A 23,563-nucleotide genomic window follows, 5' to 3' on the forward strand; every position below is an offset into this window, starting at 1 on the left:
CGCTGAAAATGTAACGAAATTGCAAAAGGCCCTACTGAATTTTATCTCTAGGGATAAGACTACCCTTAGAGAGTTGCAATCACTCTTAGGTTGGTTGAATTTTGCCCTTCGCATTATTCCTATTGGTAGGGCTTTTTCTAGGCTTATGTATGATTCCACAATTGGCTTTTCCTCTCCTGGTTCTCATTCGGATTCATGCGGATTTAAAAGAGGATGCTAAGATAGGGCTCCAATTTTTAGCAGCCTTTAATGGCAGGTCTTGTTGGCAATCCGCTTTTGTTTTGGCTGATTCTTTATCTTTCAATTTTTAGGTTCACAGGAATCTTGGTTGCGCGGTCCTTTTTCGTTCTCATTGGCTAGTTTGCCAATTGCCCCGAGCTTGGGTTTCTATTAATTTAATTGACAAACCTATGATTTTGGAACTTCTTGCGGTTTTGTTGGGCATTTTTATCTGGGGTAATTTTGCAGAATTCCAGAATTTTTTCTTTCCATGAACCAAGGGTTTATTATGGCAATTAACACCTTGTCTTCCAAGAATAAATCGGCAGCAAGTATTTTGAGACAGTTTTTCCATGTCTCAAATTTAATATCTGGATTAAGGCCAAATCTGGTTCTAGTGTTTTAAACGTAGCTACTGATTCGTTATGCAATAGTCAGTGGTCGACTTTATCTACAGGTTACAAATGCAGACAAAGAAGCAACTCCTTACCCTCCGGAATTCTGTGATCTCATTGCAACATGACAAATTTTATTCAGCATTCATTATCCGAAAGATCATGGGTTGATTACTCAGCTGCATGGCTTCAATGGTTGGAATTTTGCAGCATAAACAATTTGGATCCGAGAAATGCTGACAGTACATCAGGTTTGATGTTTATTGAGCTCCTAATTCGTAAAAAATTATCTTATTCCAGTGTGGCTAAATGTCTTACTGGTATCTCATTCTTTTTGAAGCTTCTTGGAAGTACTCCATTGACAGCTCTTTTTCCTATCAAACAGTTTTTGAAAGGTTTTAAAAGACGGCAATTCAAACTGGATACTAGACGCCCAATTTCGTTTTCCTTATTAAGAGACCTATGTTTGTCTCTTTCTAAGGTTTGTTTTACGTATTATGAATCAGTCCTTTTTCATTTAGCGTTTTTGCTAAATACCTTATATCCGGAGACAATCAGCCTGCGTCTGACAGCGGTGAGTTTTTTGAATTTAAGAGCACTATGCAACACAAAATCCTGGAGAGCACGAACAAGGCACTAGTTCAGCAGTTGACTCGCCCAGGCATTTCAACTGACACTAGCCCACCTCAATCAGCTAGCCTTCATAAGGACGTATTTTTCTGTCGAGTTAGCCCATTAGTCGCACCGCTAGACTCCAATATGCAAGTATAAAACTAAAATGTTATTGAATAGGTCTAAAACAATTTAAAATACAATTCAAATACAAAAACGTGAATTAACACCATCACCAATGTAATAAAATACAGAGGCACCATCTGGTGGTGTCCCCAGATTATTTTCTGGGGATGCTACATTGATGACATCCTGATTTTTTGGAAAGGCGATCTCATCCTTTGACAGATTCATATGTGAACTGAACGTTAACATTGGTCTCAGGTTCACTTCAGAGATTGACTTTAGGTCAATAAATTTCCTGGATATCAAGATCGAAAGGAATAACGATGGGCGTCTTTAACCCCTTAGCGACTGCCGATACGCCTTTTAACTGCGGCCGCTAAGGGTACTTAAACCACAGCGCCGTTAATTAACGGCGCTGTGGAAAAAGTCAATAGCGCTCCCCAGAGGCCGATTTTCTCCGGGGTCTCGGCTGCCGGGGGTAGCCGAGACCCCAGAGAACATGATTCGGGGGGTTTTTAACCCACCCCGCATTTGCGATCGCCGGTAATTAACCGTTTACCGGCAATCGCAAAAACAAAACAAAACGCGATCTCTAATTTCTCTGTCCTCCAATGTGATCGCACATCGGAGGACAGAGAAAAGGGGTCCCAGGTGGCCCCCCAATAATCACCTAGCTCCCCCGATGCTCCTCGTGTCTCCCGGTGGGCGCCGCCATCTTCAAAATGGCGGGCGCATGCGCAGTGCGCCCGCCGGCCGGCACCGGGAGAATATTTGGGGTCTCGGCTGCCGGGGGTAGCCGAGACCCCAAAGAGCATGATCGGGGGTCGGTATTACCGACCCCCTGTTTTGCGATCGCCGGTAATTAACTTTACCGGCGACCGCAAAAAAAAAAAAAAAAGTAAAGTGTAATTCTCTGTCCTCTGATGTGATCGCACATCAGAGGACAGAGAAATAGGTGAGTATGCTAGGGTCCCCGAATCCCCCTAGGTCCCTGGATCCTCTTGCTGCTCCTCCTGGCCGCCGGCAGAAGAAAATGGCGGGCGCATGCCCAGTGCGCCCGCCATGTCTCCATCTGCCGGCCGGCAGGAGAACAGCAGTTGGGGGCTAAAATTAGGGGTAGGGGTAGGGTTAGGGGTAGGGTTAGGGTCGGGGCTAAATTTAGGGTTAGGCTTCTTTCACACTTACATCGGTACGGGGCCGTCGCAATGCGTCGGCCCGACATACCGACGCACGTTGTGAAAATTGTGCACAACGTGGGCAGCAGCTGTAGTATTTCAACGCATCCGCTGCCCAATCTATGTCCTGGGGAGGAGGGGGCGGAGTTACGGCCACGCATGCGCGGTCAGAAATGGCGGATGCGACGTACAAAAAAACGTTTCATTGAACGTTTTTTTGTGCCGACGCTCCGCCAAAATACAACTGATCCAGTGCACGACGGACGCGACGTGTGGCCATCCGTCACGATCCGTCGGCAATACAAGTCTATGGGCAAAAAACGCATCCTGCGGGCACATTTGTAGGATCCGTTTCTTGTCCAAAACGATGGATTGCGACGGATGCCAAACGACGCAAGTGTGAAAGTAGCCTTAGGGCTAGGGTTAGGGTTGGGGCTAAAGTTAGGGCTAGGGTTGGGGCTAAAGTTAGGGTTAGAGCTGGGATTAGGGTTAGGGTTTGGATTAGGGTTGGTATTAGGGTTAGGGTTGGCATTAGGGTTACGCTTGGGATTAGGGTTAGGTTTGGGATTAGGGTTATGGTTAGGGTTGACATTAGGGTTGTTTTGGGGTAAGGGTTGTGATTATGGTTAGGGTTAGTGATTAGGATTATGGATCAGGTTGGGATTAGGATTAGGGGTGTGTTGGGATTAGGGTTGGAGCTAGAATTGGGGGGTTTCCACTGTTTAGTTACATCAGGGGGTCTCCAAACACGACAGCCAATTTTGCGCTCAAAAAGTCAAATGGTGCTCCCTCCCTTCTGAGCTCTGCCGTGTGCCCAAACAGTGGGTTACCCCCACATATGGGGCATCAGCGTACTCGGGATAAATTGGACAACAACTTCTGGGGTCCAATTTCTCTTGTTACCCTTGTGAAAATAAAAACTTGGGGGCTACAATATATCTTTTTTGTGAAAAAAAAATATTTTTTATTTTCACGACTCTGAATGCCCAAGTGCTTCACAGAAGTTTAGAATGCAAAGTTCTCACCACACATCTAGATAAGTTCCTTGGGGGTCTAGTTTCCAAAATGGGGTCACTTGTGGGGGGTTACTAAAGTTTAGGTATATCAGGGGCTCTACAATCGCAACATAATGCCCACAGACCATTCTATCAAAGTCTGCATTCCAAAAAGGCGCTCCTTCCCTTCCGAGCTCTGCCGTGCGCCCAAACAGTGGTTTACCCCCACATATGGCGCATCAGCGTACTCGGGATAAATTGGACAACAACTTTTGTGGTCTAATTTCTCCTGTTACCCTTGTGAAAATAAAAACTTGGGGGCTAAAAAAATCTTTTGTGGAAAAATTTTTTTTTTTTTTTTTTTTATTTTCACGGCTCTGCATTATAAACTTCTGTGAAGCACTTGAGCATTCAAGGTTCTCACCACACATCTAGATAAGTTCCATGGGGGGTCTAGTTTCCAAAATGGGGTCACTTGTGGGGGATTTCTACTGTTTAGGCACATCAGGGGCTCTCCAAATGCGACATGGCGTCCGATCTCAATTCCAGCCAATTCTGCATTGAAAAAGTCAAACGGCGCTCCTTCACTTCTAAGTTCTGCGGTGCGCCCTAACAGTGGTTTACCCCCACATATGGGGTATTGGCGTATTCAGGAGAAATTGCATAACAAAATTTATGGTTACATTTCTGTTTTTACACTTGTGAAAATAAAAAAAATGGTTCTGAATTAAGATGTTTACAAAAAAAAAGTTAAATGTTCATTTTTTCCTTCCACATTGTTTCAGTTCCTGTGAAGCACATAAAGGGTTAATAAACTTCTTGAATGTGGTTTTGAGAACCTTGAGGGGTGTAGTTTTTAGAATGGTGTCACACTTCATTATTTTCTATCATATAGACCCCTCAGAATGACTTCAAATGTGATGTGGTCCCTAAAAAAAAAAAAAAATGGTGTTGTAAAAATGAGAAATTGCTGGTCAACTTTTAACCCTTATAACTCCCTAACAAAAAAAAATTTTGTTTACATCAGCACAATTTTGTAAAGTAGACACGTGGGAAATGTTATTTATTAACTATTTTTCGTGACATATCTCTGATTTAAGGGCATAAAAATTCAAAGTTTGAAAATTGCAAAATTTTTAAACTTTGCCATATTTCCGTTTTTTTCATAAATAATCGCAAGTAATATCGAAGAAATGTTACCACTAACATGAAGTACAATATGTCACGAAAAAACAATCTCAGAATCAGCGGGATCCGTTGAAGCCTTCCAGAGTTATAACCTCATAAAGTGACAGTGGTCAGAATTGCAAAAATTGGCCTGGTCATTAAGTACCAAATTGGCTCTGTCACTAAGGGGTTAAATTAAAATATATAGAAAACCCACCTCGACCAATAGTCTCTTAGATTGGAGGAGTCATCATCCACTAAATTTACTCAGAGGTATCCCCAAGGGACAATACTTTCGAGTTAAACGCAACTGTTCCAATCCCTCTACTTTTCATACTCAGGCAAGGGATCTGAGAGAGATTTGTGGAAAGGGGATATCCAAAAAGGGTTTTACAGGTAGCCTTCAAGGAGGCAGAAACACGTACCAGGTCGAGTCTTCTACAGCCAAAAGAGAAATTTAAATATGGGTGTATATATAGGAATGATGAAATTATATTTTTTATATAAAATATACAAATTCTATATGTTTTTAAATAAAATTTTTGTTTATAAGATTATTAATGAATATTTACATAGGGTTGGGGTTATTTTAGTAGTTTTTGTTCATATTTATATATATTTATTACACTTATCTTTTTTCATTTTTAGATTTTTCGTGATTAATAAATTAGAATTTTATATTGTTAAAGGGGGGTTGTATACATTGTCAAATATTTGAGATATTTTTTGCATATACATTTTTTGGGTAATGAGCAGTGATCTCTCTAGGGCACGTATATGAGAATGGGTATTTAAAGGGGGTGCTTTTGGGAGACTGGAGAAACAAATAACCCCCTATGTAGCATAAGTGCTTATTTGAATGGAGATATTCCTCTTTTTTAACATTTGTGCAGTTTACATATATTGATCAGCGACAGTGCACAATTCACCATAGGCAGCCTGGTTAGCAGCGTGTCATAAGATAAATTCCATTTGCAAGCCAATCAGGTAAACCGGCACACTAGCAGGGAAAGTATGGGGGTATAAAGGTTCAGCGTTAGTACAGGGACAACAACCTTGAGAAAGAGGGATGTTCCCTCGAACCGCGTTGGTCATTGGCCCTTGTACATGTCAGTCTTCCACGGACAGGTGACGTCATCGCTAAACCACACCCCTCGCACACCACGCTACTACACGGCGGCGCCTTCGGCCGAGGCAAACCGCCGGTTGTTGCAGAGAGGAATCCAGGAGCCACCTATGGTGCAAAGGGAGGACGCTCCCCATCTGTGGACTCAGCTCCGTTAGCTGCAGCACCAGAGATTTCGGGCACATACAAGTAAGTGCCGCTCCAACAATTCCAGGATTGTGCAGGCACGTGTGATCGCAGGCACAGTAAGGTGGGCATCATATGTGTATTAGCACAGCAGCCCTCTGTTTGACTCTTTTTGGACATTTGCTTGGGCAGGTTTGTACATCCGACTTGCCAGGGTGCCAGCAGCTTACACAGTATAGCTAATTATGACAGCGCCAGTGTAATCTTGCTATATTCAAAATAGAAATTTGATGATGAGTTTGTATGAATAATAGGCAACTATGATAAATGTGCCTCTGAGATGAGGGACATTATTCTCAAGCATTGGGACATTTTAAAAGTTGACAAAGATCTGTGACTTTTTGCCTGATACTCCGGCCATCACGTTTAGAAGGGGCAGGTCTATTGGTGACCAGTTGGTCCATAGTGTTTATGCATCAATACCTAAGGAAAACACATGGTTGGAAAGACGAGAACTGGGCAGTGGTAAATGCTCCTTCTGCAGGTGTGTGTGTCTGCAGGCAGTTTAGCAGTGCCTCCACTGGCCAGGTTTATCAGAGCAGGCATTTTGCGAGCTGTAGAACATCAGGCGTATATCTTTAAATGCTCATGCCCCCTCAACTATGTGGGTAAAACCAGAAGAGAGCTCAGGAGACGCATTGGGGATCACATTGGCGACATTCGACACGCGAGGGATACCCCAGTGTCAAGACACATTAGAGAAGTGCATGGGGGGAATCTTGATTCTTTTACCTTCAGTGTCATTGAGGTCATTGCTCCATCAATAAGAGCGGGAGATTGGAACAAGACTATTTTGCAGAAGGAACAAAAGTGGAAATATAGGCCAAAATCCATGTCCCCAGATGGTCTGAACAAACAATTACAATTTAGCCGTTTCCTGTGATACTATTGAATGGGTCATTAAAAAGTTTCTCCTTTTACATACGTAATCATAGAATCCTTTCTTGGTCTGCAAAACCACCTATACCTGGTCACACTTAGCCGTGATTGGCTAATGTGACACTGTATCTGATCCCAATATCGGATTATTTATCTGTGTAATGGGTGCTCCCGTATTTTGGGGGTACAATAATATCTAATCCAAATAAACCCTTCCCCACCCCGGTTTTTCTATAAAGGTTATAGCCAATTTGGTAGGATTGAATATACCCCCCCACCCCACGGCCATTATATAGTGCTATCCTGGCTATTAAGCACCACAACAAGTCTATTATAAATCTATTATGTTATCTATGCACACAGCATGAGTTTCCTTTTATATTTTGTCCTGTGCTCCAAAAACTGCCGGAGGTTGTAGTTTTACATTTATAATCCCCTTATGTACGTAGTCATCTGGTACTATTTGAATGACAACTGGGGGCTGGTTATTCATTTTTTTTTACTACTTTCCTTTTTTCTTTTTCGGGTCTGAGCATGCGCAGTGCCGTCGTGTTTGCACGAAACCGGACATGCGCGAGGCTCCAGCATCCATTCGCGGACCCGTTATAGCGCGGATATTTATCCGGGGGAATATCTTGTTGGTGCTCCTTGACATGCGCAATAACATTAAGCACGGTTATATCTGGTCATGCGCGGAGCCTTAACATTGCGCTCCAGACTGTAGTGAGGCCGCTGTTTCCGGTCATGCGCAGGCGAGTTGAGTCTCAGCGTGACAACTAATCTGAAGCATGACATGGACATGGACTGCATTTATTAACAGGTGTAGTTGGTTAGATAATGGAGACGATTATATAAGTAACAGGGGTGGGGGTACAACACCATGCATCACAAAGAAGGGAGGATTGTCTGAGCGTCTGGCCACCATGCCCGTCTTACCAGTATTGCAACAAAGCCAAGTATCGCTGGCTATTATTTATCTAAGCATTGCAACAAAGCCGAGTACTGCCGGCTATGTTCGATCTATTTGATCCATTTACTCATGATGAACCTCAGTGGAGGGGAAACACGTTTAGAGTGTGTTTGTTGCACTACTGTAGCATGCAGTGTGCATAGATACTGGAGTTTGTTGCACTATTATAGTGTATGGAGATTTAAATATGCTGTCTGTGTATAACTGAATTATTCAGGCTGTTCAATATGCACAGATGTATCCATTTCTAGTACGATGCCATTAAGGATACAGTGCTAATTGCTGCCATCATCAAGCGGATTTATTTAACATTTACACCATTAAGCCAATATGATAGATTTCTTGCTGGTTATAATCTATATATTATATCCATAGTTGTGTTGACAATACGGTCCAGATTTCTTGGGGCTACATAGGTGGTCAGTGAGCTGTATATAATACAGAACATATTTGGTTGAGTTCACTTCCATTATTCATCTTGTACATATATGTGTCAGGTATATATGGGGACTATATGCCATCAGTAGGATTAAGAGAAGATAACTCACTGTTTTCTGCTCCATTTCCTCTATCTACAGACATACAACAGACAATAGGCCTTTATTTTGCTTAAAAAGTATCTGCTTGAACTGTCATGGACTTTGTAGTCAGCAATTAGGTATCCATACAAGATGATATCTACATAACCCATATTTAGTTGAGCCAATAGACAAGTTTTATCTAGTTCTATTATACCAATGGGCTTACAACTGAAAGACAAACAGCATATCTCCTTAACTATCTTTTCACCCTTTAGGCATCTTTTTCACTCCCCTTCCATTGTTGGGTGCAATAGGGCAGACCGGGAGAGCCGTCGACGAGCGGGGGCGCCAGAGCGCAAGTTATAGGGTGCCAACCTCCGCTGTCAGGCATGGTGAGATAGGCCATATATAGGGACAGGCACCTCCCCTTGGTGCCTCTGTATTTTATTACATTGGTGATGGTGTTAATTCACGTTTTTGTATTTGAATTGTATTTAAATTGTTTTAGACATATTTAATATGCAAGTATAAAACTACAATTGTATTGGAGTCTAGCGGTGATTACTAGATTAGATACTGTAATTAGCTATCTTTATACTGTGAAATTTACTTGGGGGCACTTGCTTATCACACACAGGACGGGGGGCACTTATCTTACTTATATGCAGACATCTAGCCTAGCTGCCATCTTTGTAAGGTCAGTGCACCTGCGCTGTGGCTTTAATCCATGTCAGTTGGGGGTCATGGAAAGGTCGCCATTAATTCTTATGGGAAATTTTTTTTTTTTTTTTTTTTTAATGTGATTTAAAAAAACAAAAACAAAAACCCTACAAATCGGATCAACTCCTAAAATACATAGCACACCTGTCCCCACCGAGGGCTTCGAAACGCTGCCTGAACAGGGTCTCTACGCCCAGCGGTTCGGGCCGCATTAATTGTGGAAAACACGGAGAAGAATAAAATAAGAAATCGGATTACAATATGTTGCTTGAACCTAGAGGGTTCAAGCACCATAATCATTACCACAAACATTTTTATTTTTTTAAGTATTTACAAAGTTTATTAAAATAATTTTTAGTTTTTTCTATTTTCAGATCACACTTAAAATAAAAAGATAAAAAGTGCCCGGTGTATATAGTCACAAGTAATATATACACACAATGTAACAGTTACAATACATTTATTGCACAGATGTTACTCTTGTTTTTGTGAAATCAAAGGGCTTCCACCACTGTGCAAACTGTAAGACCTTCTTCCTCTGATCATCAAAGTTCTCTCGCACGGCTTTTCTCCAGACTCTGGGCTCCAGATCCAGCATGCCACCGATGATTTTATTGCCAAAATAATGTGGGAACTTGTTATGGTCTTCGATAATGTGAGCAAAACCTCCTTGTAGTCCAAAATCCACTGAGAAATAAGGCAAGCCTTTTGGAACATCCTTTGTAGACAGGTCTATTAGCTTCTTATTCATAGACCATTCCTCGTCAGATTCCAGAATTGCTTTCTTGAAATAAATGGCTGCCATATCTCCCACCTCCTTCGGCAGGGGAATACATTCATAGACCAGATGAAAGCGTTTTTTTTAAGTTTATGTTTGTTTCCAGAAAGACGCAGTCCAGTCCGTTATTGGCAAATAGCCTGACTGTTTTACGGAACATCTGAATTTCATTCCATATGTCTTCATCCAGAAGCGTCGCTGCAGTGTAGTGTTGTAAAGGAACAATCAGACAATGTCCCTCCGTGAGAGAAAGGTGGTTGGGAAGACACAAATATACGTTCACTCCTATAGCAATGATCAGGTGCTTTGGCAGCTCAGCATTATCGCAGCAAAATGGACATTTTTCCATTCTGACAGCCAGTCTCCAATGCTCGGCCATGGCTTGCCGCCTCTCTCTTTCCTCTGTCTCAAAAGCTGCAAAGAAAGAGCGAGCAAATGAGGAAAACATATCATCCAGGGTGTAGTAATCCTGGTCAGTCTTCTCTCTGAGCTTGGCTGCCACTCAGGTATAGCTTGTTCTGGTCTTCGGCTGTTCCCATCTTTTCTCTTGACCAGATCTTGAAGGCTCTGATGGTCGTCATCATGGAAGTAATGCACCCTCTCCTTGTCCACGTGTGTCTCAACCAGTTGTCGTTTTCGCCTTCCTCCCCGCGGCTCTGCAGGACCCGCCATGGAGTTTACTGGCCACGCTCTACCAGACAGGTCCGTTTTCACTAGCAGAACTTCTTGCTCTTCTCCAGCTTCGGATTTCTGGGATTTTTCTCTTTCTTTCTCGTAGTCTTCCAGTCGATTTCGCTTTTGCTGACGAGCTTCTTCCAGTTGAGCTTTGCAGCCATCTCAGTGTTCCCCATTATTTCCGCCTTTACAATCTTAGCACCGAGCTTGTTATTTATTTATATAGCACCATTAATTCTATGGTGCTGTACATGAGAAAAGGGGTTACATACAGGGCTATAGATATGGTTAACAGTAAACAAATTTACGATGACAGACTGGTACAGAGGGGAGAGGACCCTGTCCTTGCGGATTTACCTTCTACGGGAATTATTAAAAGGGCTTGTTCTTTTGTCTACTCAGATCTGCAGTCATCAGCTGGCAGCACAGCGCCGGGGTTTTAAATCAAGACGAAAGTCCACCATACACATAAGATGGCTGTCGGGCAAGCAATGCTTCAGCCGATCATTCAACCCTACAGCCATCTCTGTAATCTCTACCATGCACAGGAGCGTTAACATTTCCGAGTGTTCCTGTGCTCTTTATAAGAAGGCTGCCGACAGATCTCTGCCAGTGGCTGATCTATGGGAGAGCAATGCGATCAGCATTCAGAAATCGGACGTGTTCGATCGACATCTCCCCCATGACAATCAGTTGGCCAGGGTTCCCATACACATTAGACTGCTGGCCAAACCCATCGCTATTTTTTCTAGGGCAAGATGTAGTTTTCATTGGTACTATTGAAAGGTATTTGACACAAAAATGTCCTTTATTCCCTATATCCAATCACTCTCTCGCTTATGTCATCTGCACCTTAAAAACATCACCAGAATCTAACCTTTTCTTAACTTTAAAACTGCAAAAACTCTTACTGTCAATCTTATTTATCCTCATCTAAAATAATTAAAATTTCTCTCACTCACACTCTCCAGTTGTTCACCACCCTAAATCTTCTCCCTCGTCTGTCTTTCACCCTACCTGTGTCCACTGTTCTGCAACTGATCTACTGATCTAAAACTAACATCTTCCATAATTCGAACCTCCAACTCCAAATTTTGTCTCCAAGGCTTCTCTCATGCTGCACAAGTTTTCTGGAATGCACTACCCCAGACCACCCGATTAATACCTAGCCTCCACATTTTTAACCGTGCTTTAAAAACACATCTCTTTTGACAAGCTTATCACATTACTTCACTAATCTAACTGTTCTTTGTTCCCTCTTTTTACATTTTCCTCAGAATCTAGTCTCTCCTACTCATCTGTCTCCTCATCCCCCATGCACCCAACAGCACTTTATGACTGTACTTAAAGCTGAATGAAGTCATCAGCCAGTATCTATTTGAAACCCCCTATTTATTAGAATTATGACTGGACCACACATAAGAGCGTTCTACCTACTGCGTCCCCCTTTATCATTACAGATTGTAAGGTTGCGAGCAGGACCCTCACTCCTGTCACTGGTGAACTATGTGCTACTGTTATGTCTTTATTGTTTGTACATGTCTACCTTAATTGTAAAGTGCTGTGGAATATGTTGGCGCTATATAAATAAAATTATTAGGGTATTTACTACTTTTTGATGATTTTTTGCTACATTTATTGGGAGGTGAGATGAAGAAAAAAATATAAAATCTGGATTTTATCTACTAACACACCTTTTTTTATTTTAAACACAGTGCTAGGTAAGTGAAATGTAATCTATATTCGGTGGATCAACACAATTATGATTATATCAAACTTATGGGATTTTTTATATTTTAATTCTTGTTTTTCTTTTTAAGCACAGAACAAAAATCACTTTGCTAGATTCTTCGACCCATGGCAATTTTATTTTTCTGTAGCCAGAGTTGCTTTAGGGCCATTTTTGGTTATATGCAACATATTGATCACCTTTTATTTCATCTTTCTTTTCCAAGGATAAATAAAAATAATAAGTTTAAGGGGAAAAAAGCAAGATGGAAGGAACTGGGGCGGGATGGGGAGTGATGATCGTGGTTCCTCAAATTCATGATGAGTGGCGGTGTTCGCTACACCACAAATCTTACTCCAGCAGGGACTGGAGTAGGATTTTGTGGCCAGGCGCACACAGCGGTGTATGCCGCTCATTGGTCTCCAGCAAGGCCCCTCATCAAAGCTGATGTGAACAACGCTGGTCTTGATGTATCGCGCCCCAAGTACCTTACGTTTAACATTCAAAGCAATAGCGGAGTTCATGTACTCATTAACCGTAGTCCCCCGCCACATTCATTAAATCTCTAGAATACAGTTCTAGCCTCGAGGTTGGCTCTGAGCCTCCAAGCAATACTCGCCCCGTGTTTACTTGGGTATTATCTTATTGCCATCATTTCACTTTTGCATAAACTATTACTAACATTAACTCCTTCCTATTGTTAGAAAGATGCGATACAACATAAGCCAGGTTTGTAACTTCACTGACGAGGCTGGTCCTTGGACAGAACTTCCACCACCTTATCAAGGATAGAGCCGACCTCTGCCATTGCTCCGAGTCCTTTGTCCCCACACATCAGGGTTTTTTCAATGCATGCAATCTCAATGTATCCAAAATTGCGAAGACGTTCAATCTGTTCTGTAGTGATGGGATGATCCCACATGGCTGTGTTCATAGCTGGACAGAAGAGCAATGGCTTCTTTAAGTCCCATGCACGAACTATGCAGGTCACCAGATTGGGGAAGATTTCCAGTGGGATTTGTGACAAAGTGTTGGCATCAAGGGGAGCAAGAATCATCAGATCTGCCCAGCGTCGTAACTCGATGTGTAACACAGGATCTGATCGGCGGTTCCACATCTTCCACTCGTCATCATCACTGTAGATTGGTACCGGTATATCCTGTATGCTGTAGAAATGCTTTGCTCTCTCTGTTGTCACAACCTGCACTTCAACCCCAGGTATCTCTTGCAGGCCAGACACTAGAACGGGCAGCTTCAGGGCCGCCACACTGCCCGTGACACCAACAAGCACATGGTGGTTCATCTCTTCCTCACTGCGTATTTGGACAGGTTGTGGTTTTGCTTCGGGTCCTAAGGATGTTGGTGGGCTTTCTAAAAGGGGAATAAAGCTTCAAGTCGTCACCTGTGGGAGATCACTCCGCTCTTTCCACTTCTGGAAAATATTCAGGCAATGTCCACTTGTCTCAAAAGAAACTTTATAAAGCCCTTGACCAGCATTGTCTTGCAGGAAATAGAAGGAATTCAATGAGAAGTCCCCAGTTCAATTCTAATCAAGTCCAGTTTAACCAGTAAACAAATGGTGTTTTATTACACCTGAGACTTTGGCACCAGCCATGATGAGATTTTAATTAACTCTTACCGCCCGAGGAGATCCACCTTATAGATCATGACATCTCCCCTCCCAGGTAAGTATTGTTTCACATAATGAATCACAATGGCCACGGCCAGCCTCAACCTGAATGGTGCCTTTTGTGAAACTGCTCTTTGGTGCCTTCATCCTATTGATTTTTTTTTATATTTTTACCTGGTTTTCCATATCATCAACAAGGACAGGAGACTTTTTTTTTTTTTTTTTTTTAAGACTCAGAGAATTGATTTTTGATTGCCCCCAAACATGAAGTTTGGATTTTAGCCCTTCCTCAGGGAACGGTGATAGACAAAAGCGAAACGCGCATTGGGGTAGTAAGTCCAGGCTCCAGACGGGTCTCTTTGGTCACTGATGGGTAATTAACCCTTTTACTCTTTATATTTATTTTCTATTTGTTGCGGGGTAGTGTTACTGTATCATCTACCTTAGCTGCACACATGCAGACATTACAGATATTTACTGCCTCAATATTTTGACCCCGTCTTGTGAACCTGTTATTTAGGTTGCACGTATGGATATAGTCACTATTCATTACTCTTTAATATGATTTTCTATTATATATGATAATTTATGGTGGTAACTAATCTTTCAATAAATATGTTTCTATGACCTTTCCGGCTAATTTTTGACTTGTTTCTCCGGTGTTAAAATATTCGTTACTGAGTCGCCGTATATGTATTTGATTGAACTGACGTTCATTTTTTCTTCGTATACCTGCAGGCTCCTTGCCACTTTACGTTTATCATGTGGATGCAATTTTGCTGCCATCTCTGGGTCCACATTTTTCAAGCGAGCATGAAGCCCCGAAAAGTCCAATTTACTCGGACTCCCATGACAGCACGACGAGAGGGGATCCGCCCATTAGGAACAGGAAACCTACAGATACAAAAGGGCGGTACCTCTCCCTTGCCTCAGTTGGTTTCCTGTTCCTGAGGGGCCGGGTGCCTACAGAAGGAGCCCAGGCCGGCCGATTACGGTAGCAGGGGGGGGGGGAGGGGGGGGGAGGTCTCCTACCTCGGCCGGTGCGGAGATCCCTGGAGATGCCACGATGGTACTTGCTGGATTGCACGTCGGTGGCGTTCGCAGCAGGGAGCGGAGTCCGGAGGATTTCCTGCATCCATCAGCGTCGGCGCAGGTAAGCATTTCCCATTGGTGGCGCAGCGTGGCTGCGGGTGCCGGGCTCAGATGTGTGGGTGAGCTCCGGAGCGCTGCCGATCCATCCTCGGCGTCCTGCACCGCTCTCAGCGTGTGCTGGAGCGTTTCCAGGTGCGATGACGTGGGGGGGCGGAGTTTGGTAGCGGCTTCAGGGTCGCCGACGTCTGCGCATGCGCGGTCGATCCAAGATGGCGGCGCCCATCGCATCTGGACGCCGGTTCGTCCGCCAGCCCTCCTGCCCTCCCTGCTGTGTCCGGAGCCAATAGGGATAGCGCTGGCCCATCTGCTGACCGGATCCAAGGGGGATTTAAGCGGGTTACAATGTCAGAACCCTGCTTTTTGGTCGCAATTCGTCATGGAGAGTGGTGGTGAGCAGCAGCAGCAGCTGTCAGACTAGGTGCGTCAGAAGCCCAAGAAAGATAGAGGCGACCAGCCCAGTCGTAAAAGCTCATCCGAGCAGGGATCCAGAGCTTCGACTAGGAAAGAACCCCCTCGGATTCCGGTACTTGACTTTGGCGCACGGGTAAGTGATCTACGTGAAAGTTCACTCTGACGCGGGCCCCTTATACTTTATCTTTTCAGGGGAAGAAGAGTACGGATAAGTCAAAACATAAGGAGTGTGCCCTCTGTGGAGTCCCCTTACCTGACTCTTGTTTGAAAAAGTTATGTGCCCCCTGTATACAACAGACGGTGAGGTCTACAGGAGTGGTTGGGTGGAAGTGACTTTAGGTCAGATAGTGGTTATCACCTATATTGTCCTCCCCTAGGTAGCAGAAGAGTCCGTGAGTACGGCAAACTTAAAGGAAATGATCCGGTTAGAAGTAAGGGAGTCATTACGATCCCTATCCCAAGCGGAAGGCTCGAAGCATAGGACACCTCTGGACTCTAATTCGTCAGAAGAGGAAAGAGAAGAAAGTGCCTATCTCTCTAGTCCTTTCTCCTCTTCATCAGATGAGGAGTCTGGACGATTTTGTCTACCCTTGGATAAGATTGACAGGGTGGTCAAATCAGTTAGAGGCACGATGGGTATAGAGGAACCCAAACCACAGCCCTCAAAACAGGAGTTGATGTTTAGTGGATTAGATCGTAAAAAACAGATCTTTTCCGGTAAATAAGATCCAAGAATTGATCCTCCGAGAATGGAAAAAAACGAAAAAAAAAAGGGGGCCTTACCGCCAGCTTTAAAACGCAGGTATCCCTTTGATGATCCGGTTGTGGATACATGGGATAAAGCCCCTAAGTTGGACGCGGCAGTAGCAAAAGCGTCAAAGAAAGCCTCATTACCCTTTGAGGATATGGGGTCCCTAAAAGATCCTCTAGACAGGAAGGCGGATATCTTCCTTAAAAGGTACCTGGGAGATGGCGGCAGGATCCCTCAGACCAGCCGTGGCTGCAACATGCACAGCCAGGTCATTAATGGTCTGGCTAGATCAATTAGTCTCAACTTAAGGACGGTGCATCCAGAGATTCTATTCTGAAAGCGCTACCGACAATTCAGAATGCTGCGGCGTTCCTATCGGACGCATCTGTGGACTGTCAGAATGGCGGCTAGAGCGGCAGGACTATCTAACGCGGCTCGCAGAGCCCTATGGTTAAAGTGCTGGTCAGGTGACATTCAGTCCAGAACTAAACTCTGTGCCATTCCGTGCGAGGGACAGTATCTCTTTGGTCCAACGCTGGATGAATTGCTGGAAAAGGCAGGTGATGACAAGAAGAAGTTTCCCAGTCTGTACTCGGCATCCTACCGCCGACCCTTTAATCGAAGAAGGTTTGGTCGCGGGAAGAAACGCGGGTCCTCTCCCACTAGAGAAAGTTTCAGATGGGAAGACAGACGCGGTAGAGGTACGGGCTACATGTTTCGCCGTTCCTCAAAGGATCAGGAAAAAACGGACCAATGACTATCGATCCCTGTGGGGGGTAGACTGTCAGCATTCTCCTCAGCGTGGCTTGACATTAAACAGTAAATGGGTCAGAGACATTATTACTAAAGGTCTAAGGCTGGACTTCAATCATTGGCCTCGAGAAAAATTCAAATTAACCCCTTTTCGTTCCTCCCCCCTGGAGCAGGCAGCTCTAGAAGCAGAGGTTATGAACTTATGCTCTAAAAACGTATTGGTGGAAATCCCAGAATCAGAAAGAGGAAGGGGATTTTATTCTCCTCTTTTTCTGATCAAAAAGCCAGATGGATCTTTTAGAACGATCATAAATCTAAAATGTCTTAATGAGTTCCTGGTTAATGAATCCTTTAAAATGGAAACAATTAATTCGGCAATAAAAATGTTGTTTAATCACTGTATCATGGTAGTTGTAGATCTTAAAGACACATACTATCATGTTCCGATACATGAAGATTTCCAGAGGTTCCTGAGAGTAGCTTTGTCAGTGGGGGGTCGCATTCGCCATTTCCAGTTCAGAGCGCTCCCCTTTGGCTTATCAGCGGCTCCTAGGGTGTTTACAAAACTAGTGGCCGAGGTCATGGCGCACTTACGAGAGTCCGACATCCTGATCATTCCCTACTTGGATGATTTTCTTATAGTAGGGAGCTCAGCAGACCATTGCCTGTCCCAGCTAGAAACAGCCACAACCAAACGTCTGGGGTGGATCATAAATTAGAAATCTCGTTTACAGCCTCAAAGAATACAAAGATTCTTAGGACTTATTAAACTCAGAATCCCAACAGTGTTGTCTTCCACTCGACAAATTATTACATATCCAGCAACAGGTACACAAAATGAGAATGCTTGGTCTGGGGGAAAATGTGTGTAAATGGGTTAGTAACTGGCTTAGTGATAGAAAGCAGAGGGTGGTTATAAATGGTATAGTCTCTAACTGGGTCGCTGTGACCAGTGGGGTACCGCAGGGGTCGGTATTGGGACCTGTTCTCTTCAACATATTCATTAATGATCTGGTGGAAGGTTTACACAGTAAAATATCGATATTTGCAGATGATACAAAACTATGTAAAGCAGTTAATACAAGAGAAGATAGTATTCTGCTACAGATGGATCTGGATGAGTTGGAAACTTGGGCTGAAAGGTGGCAGATGAGGTTTAACAATGATAAATGTAAGGCTATACACATGGGAAGAAGGAATCAATATCACCATTACACAATGAACGGGAAACCACTGGGTAAATCTGACAGGGAGAAGGACTTGGGGATCCTAGTTAATGATAAACTTACCTGGAGCAGCCAGTGCCAGGCAGCAGCTGCCAAGGCAAACAGGATCATGGGGTGCATTAAAAGAGGTCTGGATACACATGATGAGAGCATTATACTGCCTCTGTACAAATCCCTAGTTAGACCGCACATGGAGTACTGTGTCCAGTTTTGGGCACCGGTGCTCAGGAAGGATATAATGGAACTAGAGAGAGTACAAAGGAGGGCAACAAAATTAATAAAGGGGATGGGAGAACTACAATACCCAGATAGATTAGCGAAATTAGGATTATTTAGTCTAGAAAAAAACACGACTGAGGGGCGATCTAATAACCATGTATAAGTATATAAGGGGACAATACAAATATCTCGCTGAGGATCTGTTTATACCAAGGAAGGTGACGGGCACAAGGGGGCATTCTTTGCGTCTGGAGGAGAGAAGGTTTTTCCACCAACATAGAAGAGGATTCTTTACTGTTAGGGCAGTGAGAATCTGGAATTGCTTGCCTGAGGAGGTGGTGATGGCGAACTCAGTCGAGGGGTTCAAGAGAGGCCTGGATGTCTTCCTGGAGCAGAACAATATTGTATCATACAATTAGGTTCTGTAGAAGGACGTAGATCTGGGGATTTATTATGATGGAATATGGGCTGAACTGGATGGACAAATGTCTTTTTCGGCCTTACTAACTATGTTACTATGTATGTAGGTGTCTAAGGCAATTGACAAACCATCCATGACCCTTAGACAAGCTATGTCACTATTGGGTTCCTTAACCTCTTGCATTCCCGCTGTCCGTTGGGCCCAATTCCACACCAGACCGTTACAATCCGAGGTGCTGGTTAATGACAGAATCTTACAGGGGTCCCTGCAGAGTCAGATTATCTTAGGTCCAAAAGCACTCACATCTCTTAGGTGGTGGCTAGTCAGTGAAAACTTATCGGCGGGAGTTCCCTGGGTGTCACAGATAACACGTGTTGTAACAACAGATGCTAGCCCTTCGGGTTGGGGAGCACACATGGATGACATGATGGTTCAGGGTCTATGGCCCCCTCCCCTAACATCAGCCTCCTCCAACCAGAAAGAGTTAATGGCAGTAGAGCTTTCAGTGAAAAAATTCCTCATATCTGCAGAGTCATCATGTCAAGATCCTATCGGACAACCAGGTGGCGGTCGCATACATAAATCATCAGGGTGGAACTCATTCCGAGTCACTGATGAGAGTGGCGGATCGTCTGTTCCAGACAGCGGAAAATCACTTCTTATCCTTAACCGCTCTACACATAAGAGGAAAAGAAAACGTCAAAGCGGACTTTCTAAGCCGCAACACCCTGAGTCAAGGGGAGTGGTCCCTAAACAATTGCGTGTTCGATCAGATTGTCCACAAATGGGGACATCCAGAAGTAGATTTATTTGCTACCAGGGACAACCGGAAGACAACAAAATTCTGTTCCCTAAATCCCAGGGAGAATCCTCTGGCAGTAGACGCTTTTCTGATCAATTGGGATTTTCAGCTGGCATATGCATTTCCTCCACTAGGCCTGTTACCCTTAGTAGTCAGGAAGATAAGAGAAGATCGAGCCAGAGTTATATTGATTGCCCCATTCTGGTCCAGAAGGGCCTGGTTCACTTGGCTCAGGATCATGTCAGTGGAGGATCCCTGGGTGCATCCGGAGATTCCGGATTTGCTCTACCAGGGTCCGATCAGTCATCCGCAAGTAAAGAACCTTCATTTAACGGCATGGATTTTGAAAGGGTGTTACTGAAAAACAAGGGGTTCTCCCCGAGTTTAATTGAAACCCTTATGAAAAGTAGGAAGCAAATAACCACAACAATCTACGCTAGGACCTGGCGGAAGTTTCTGGCCTCTTCTGATTTCAATTTAGAAGAAGGAATACCTATAAAACAAATCTTAGAATTCCTGCAAAAAGGCTTAGAGCTAGGTCTATCCACTAGTACTCTAAAAGGTACAGGTCTCGGCCCTAGGGGCTCTATTTTCCTGTAACATCGCCAATAATTACTGGATCTCAAGGTTCATTAAAGCATCTAGTAGGTCTAGACCCATACATAAAGATAGATCTATGCCTTGGGATCTCAACTTAGTCCTATCAGCATTGACTAAAGAGCCGTTTGAACCTTTACAATCAGCTTCAATTAAAGGCCTTATCCCTTAAGACAGCATTTCTGGTAGCAATTACATCTGCCCGTAGAGTAGGAGACATACAAGCTCTCTCCAGGGTTTCCCCTTATACAGAGTTTCTACCAGACAGAGTAATCCTCAGACCGGACCCAGCCTATTTACCAAAAGTATCATCACGGTTTCACAGGTCACAAGAGATAATTTTACCATCCTTCCTCCCCAATCCTGCTAACCCTAAGGAAGAACTACTCCATACATTAGACGTTAGGAGATGCCTGCTAGAATACATCTCTGTTACTGACACATGGAAGAAAGATGATGCATTATTTTTATCTTTCCAAAATTCTAGAAAGGGACTCAGGGTATCAAAGTACACGCTAGCAAAGTGGATTAGGGAGGCTCTCTCTTTGGCTTATACTGCAGGTGGGGGTCCAGCTCCGCAGAATCTGAGGGCGCATTCCACCAGGGCCATGGCTACATCCTGGGAGGAAAAATCTGGAGTATCAGTCGACCAGATACGTAAGGCGGCCACATGGTCATCCCCGTCCACCTTCTTTAAACACTATAGGTTGGATTTGGGGGCTTCCTCTGATCTCACATTCGGGTTAAGGGTACTACAGGCCATAGTCCCTCCCTAAGGAAGCTTATATCTCTGTAATTCTCTCGTCGTGCTGTCATGGGAGTCCGAGTAAAGCATTAAGCTACTTACTGGTAGCGGCATTTCTCGGAGGCCCATGACAGCACCCTTAGTTCCCTCCCTATTCACGTGGGGGTTGCACTTCCTATAGATGTATATATCTCACATATGATACCCAGTTCCAAATATATGGCTGAAATTTTGTATATAATCTGTATATAGTGTATATTTTTTGTACCACTAACCGCGGTAGTCCTCAAGACTCTGAAATACAACTGAGGCAAGGGAGAGGTACCGCCCTTTTGTATCTGTAGGTTTCCTGTTCCTAATGGGCGGACCCCTCTCTCGTCGTGCTGTCATGGGCCTCAGAGAAATGCCGCTACCAGTAAGTAGCTTAATGCTTTCTCCAGTTCAGTTTTTCTATCAGCCGAGACTTGATCTCCATGTGCAGCTGTCTTCTCTCCAGGTGGAGATCCCGTGTTGACTAGAATTTTCCATAGCAGTGACTCAATGTAGTAATTTGTCCCTCCAACCACAATTGGAATTTTATCTCTAGAAAATATATCTTCGATAAGAGCCACGGCTTTATTTCGGAAGTCAACTACTGTAAAGTTTGTGATAAGTGGATCCACGCAGCTGATCATGTGATGCTTGCAGAGCTGCTGTTCCTCCGACGTCACTTTATTAGTGATAATATCCAAACCCTGGTATACCTGCATAGAGTCCGCGCTGATCTCCTCCCCTCCGAGCCTCCGGCCTAGCTGAAGAGCCAGCTTGGACTTCCCGATTCCAGTGGCCCCTAGAATCACTACGAGAGGTAGAGAACGTCTCACATTGTGCGCCGCCATCTTCCCGCCGTCACACAGCCCAGTGCCTAGGACAAACTTAGCACAAGCCGCTCTGTCTGGCAGACTCCAGAGAAATCCCAATACCCTTTAACCCCTGTACAGGGATCTGGATTTACAATAGGACTCAGTGGAATGCCATTATAGAAGGGCTGCTGTCCAGAGGTAGGAATGGCCACCAAGCAGGGTCAGAGCAGATGCACATCATGGACCACATCAGTTTATTAAAGTATATTATAAGTATCAAAGTTAAAATATTAAAGTGAATCAAGTGTACAAAACTAACAAAGTATTGATCGAAGTGTATCAAAGGGTTGTGTGCGAGTGCGAGTCTTCCTCTCCTCCATCCACACACAGCGCCCCTCTCCCATCAGCCCATCTGGCAGTGTCTGTGTCCCTGCATTTTATATGATTTTTTTTTCCTTAAAGTGCATCATACTGTATGAAAGAATATTGATCAAAGTGTATTAATGTTTATTACAGTGCACAAAAACGGCTCCAGTGTTTCAAGATTTATCAAAGGGAATCAAAGTGCATTGATAAAACTTAATGCATATCAAAATGTATTAAACGGAACCTGTCACCAGCAAAAACGCTATTAACCTGTAGATATGGGGTTAATCTGCAGATTAATAGCGTTACCAACTGGCTCGATGCCACCACATAGCCGAACATTGCGGGGAGAAATATTTTATTCTGACAATAGGCCCTGACTTACACTAGGGTGGCTGTCAGTCAGGGCCGGGGGTGGGGGTGGGGGTACAGCCGTATACTCAGAGCAGTGACAACCTGCGCCGGTGCCGCCTCATAACTGAAACCGAATGCTACGGGGGAATAACATTTTTGTCCCCGCAGTGTTCTGCAAAGTGCAAGTGCCTGGCAGGTAAGCAATGCCATTATCCTTACAAAATTATCAGTGTAGCAAAGGGGTTTAAAGTATTGAAATTTATTAAGGTCTATCAAAGTGGATCAATGTGTTTCTTAATGTATTGAGCAAAGTCTATCAAAGTGCAGCATCTGTCCCTGCATTTTATAGGATTTTGCTCTTTAAAGTGTATCGTAGTGTGTTAAACTATCAGTGTATTGATCAAAAAGTGTAACAAAGTATCAGAGGGTTTAATGTGTATCAAACAGTATAATATTATATTGATGAAATTGTACCAAATTCATAGACATCGATACGGTGTATAAATCAGAGTATTATAGTTTATCAGAGTTTATCAACTTGAATCACTGAGTTTTGATCACAGAGTATCACAAGAATATCACACTGCCGTAATTCCGTGATTTTCATTTTCTCTCTGTAAAGTTTCAACAGAATCTAACTAAGGTCACCAATGACCTATTAACTGCCAAGAGCAAGCGACACTACTCTGTCCTCCTCCTCCTGGACCTGTCCTCTGCCTTTGACACAGTGGACCATTCCCTGTTGCTGCGGACCCTCTCATCCCTTGGCATCACAGACTTGGCCCCATCGTGGATCTCGTCATACCCAACTGACCGGACATTCAGAGTCTCCCACTCACACACCACCTCCTCACCTCGCCACCTACCTGTCGGAGTCCCGCAAGGTTCAGTTCTAGGGCCCCTTTTCTTCTCCATCTACACAGTCGGCCTTGGACAGCTCAGAGAATCTCACGGTTTTCAGTATCATCTCTATGCTGATGACACACAGATCTACATCTCTGGACCAGATATCACCACCCTA

General features: G+C 43.9%; 2 pseudogenes; both read right to left on the minus strand.

Moving 5' to 3' along the window:
• Nucleotides 1–9,498: 9,498 nt before the first annotated feature.
• On the minus strand, nt 9,499–12,827 carry LOC138671777 (CWF19-like protein 2 pseudogene; annotated as a pseudogene).
• Nucleotides 12,828–12,842: 15 nt separating this feature from the next.
• Nucleotides 12,843–15,038, minus strand: LOC138671778 (phosphopantothenoylcysteine decarboxylase pseudogene; annotated as a pseudogene).
• Nucleotides 15,039–23,563: the final 8,525 nt, after the last annotated feature.

The sequence above is a fragment of the Ranitomeya imitator genome, chromosome 3 (assembly GCF_032444005.1).
Source record: "Ranitomeya imitator isolate aRanImi1 chromosome 3, aRanImi1.pri, whole genome shotgun sequence".
In the NCBI taxonomy this organism is placed as follows: domain Eukaryota; kingdom Metazoa; phylum Chordata; class Amphibia; order Anura; family Dendrobatidae; genus Ranitomeya; species Ranitomeya imitator.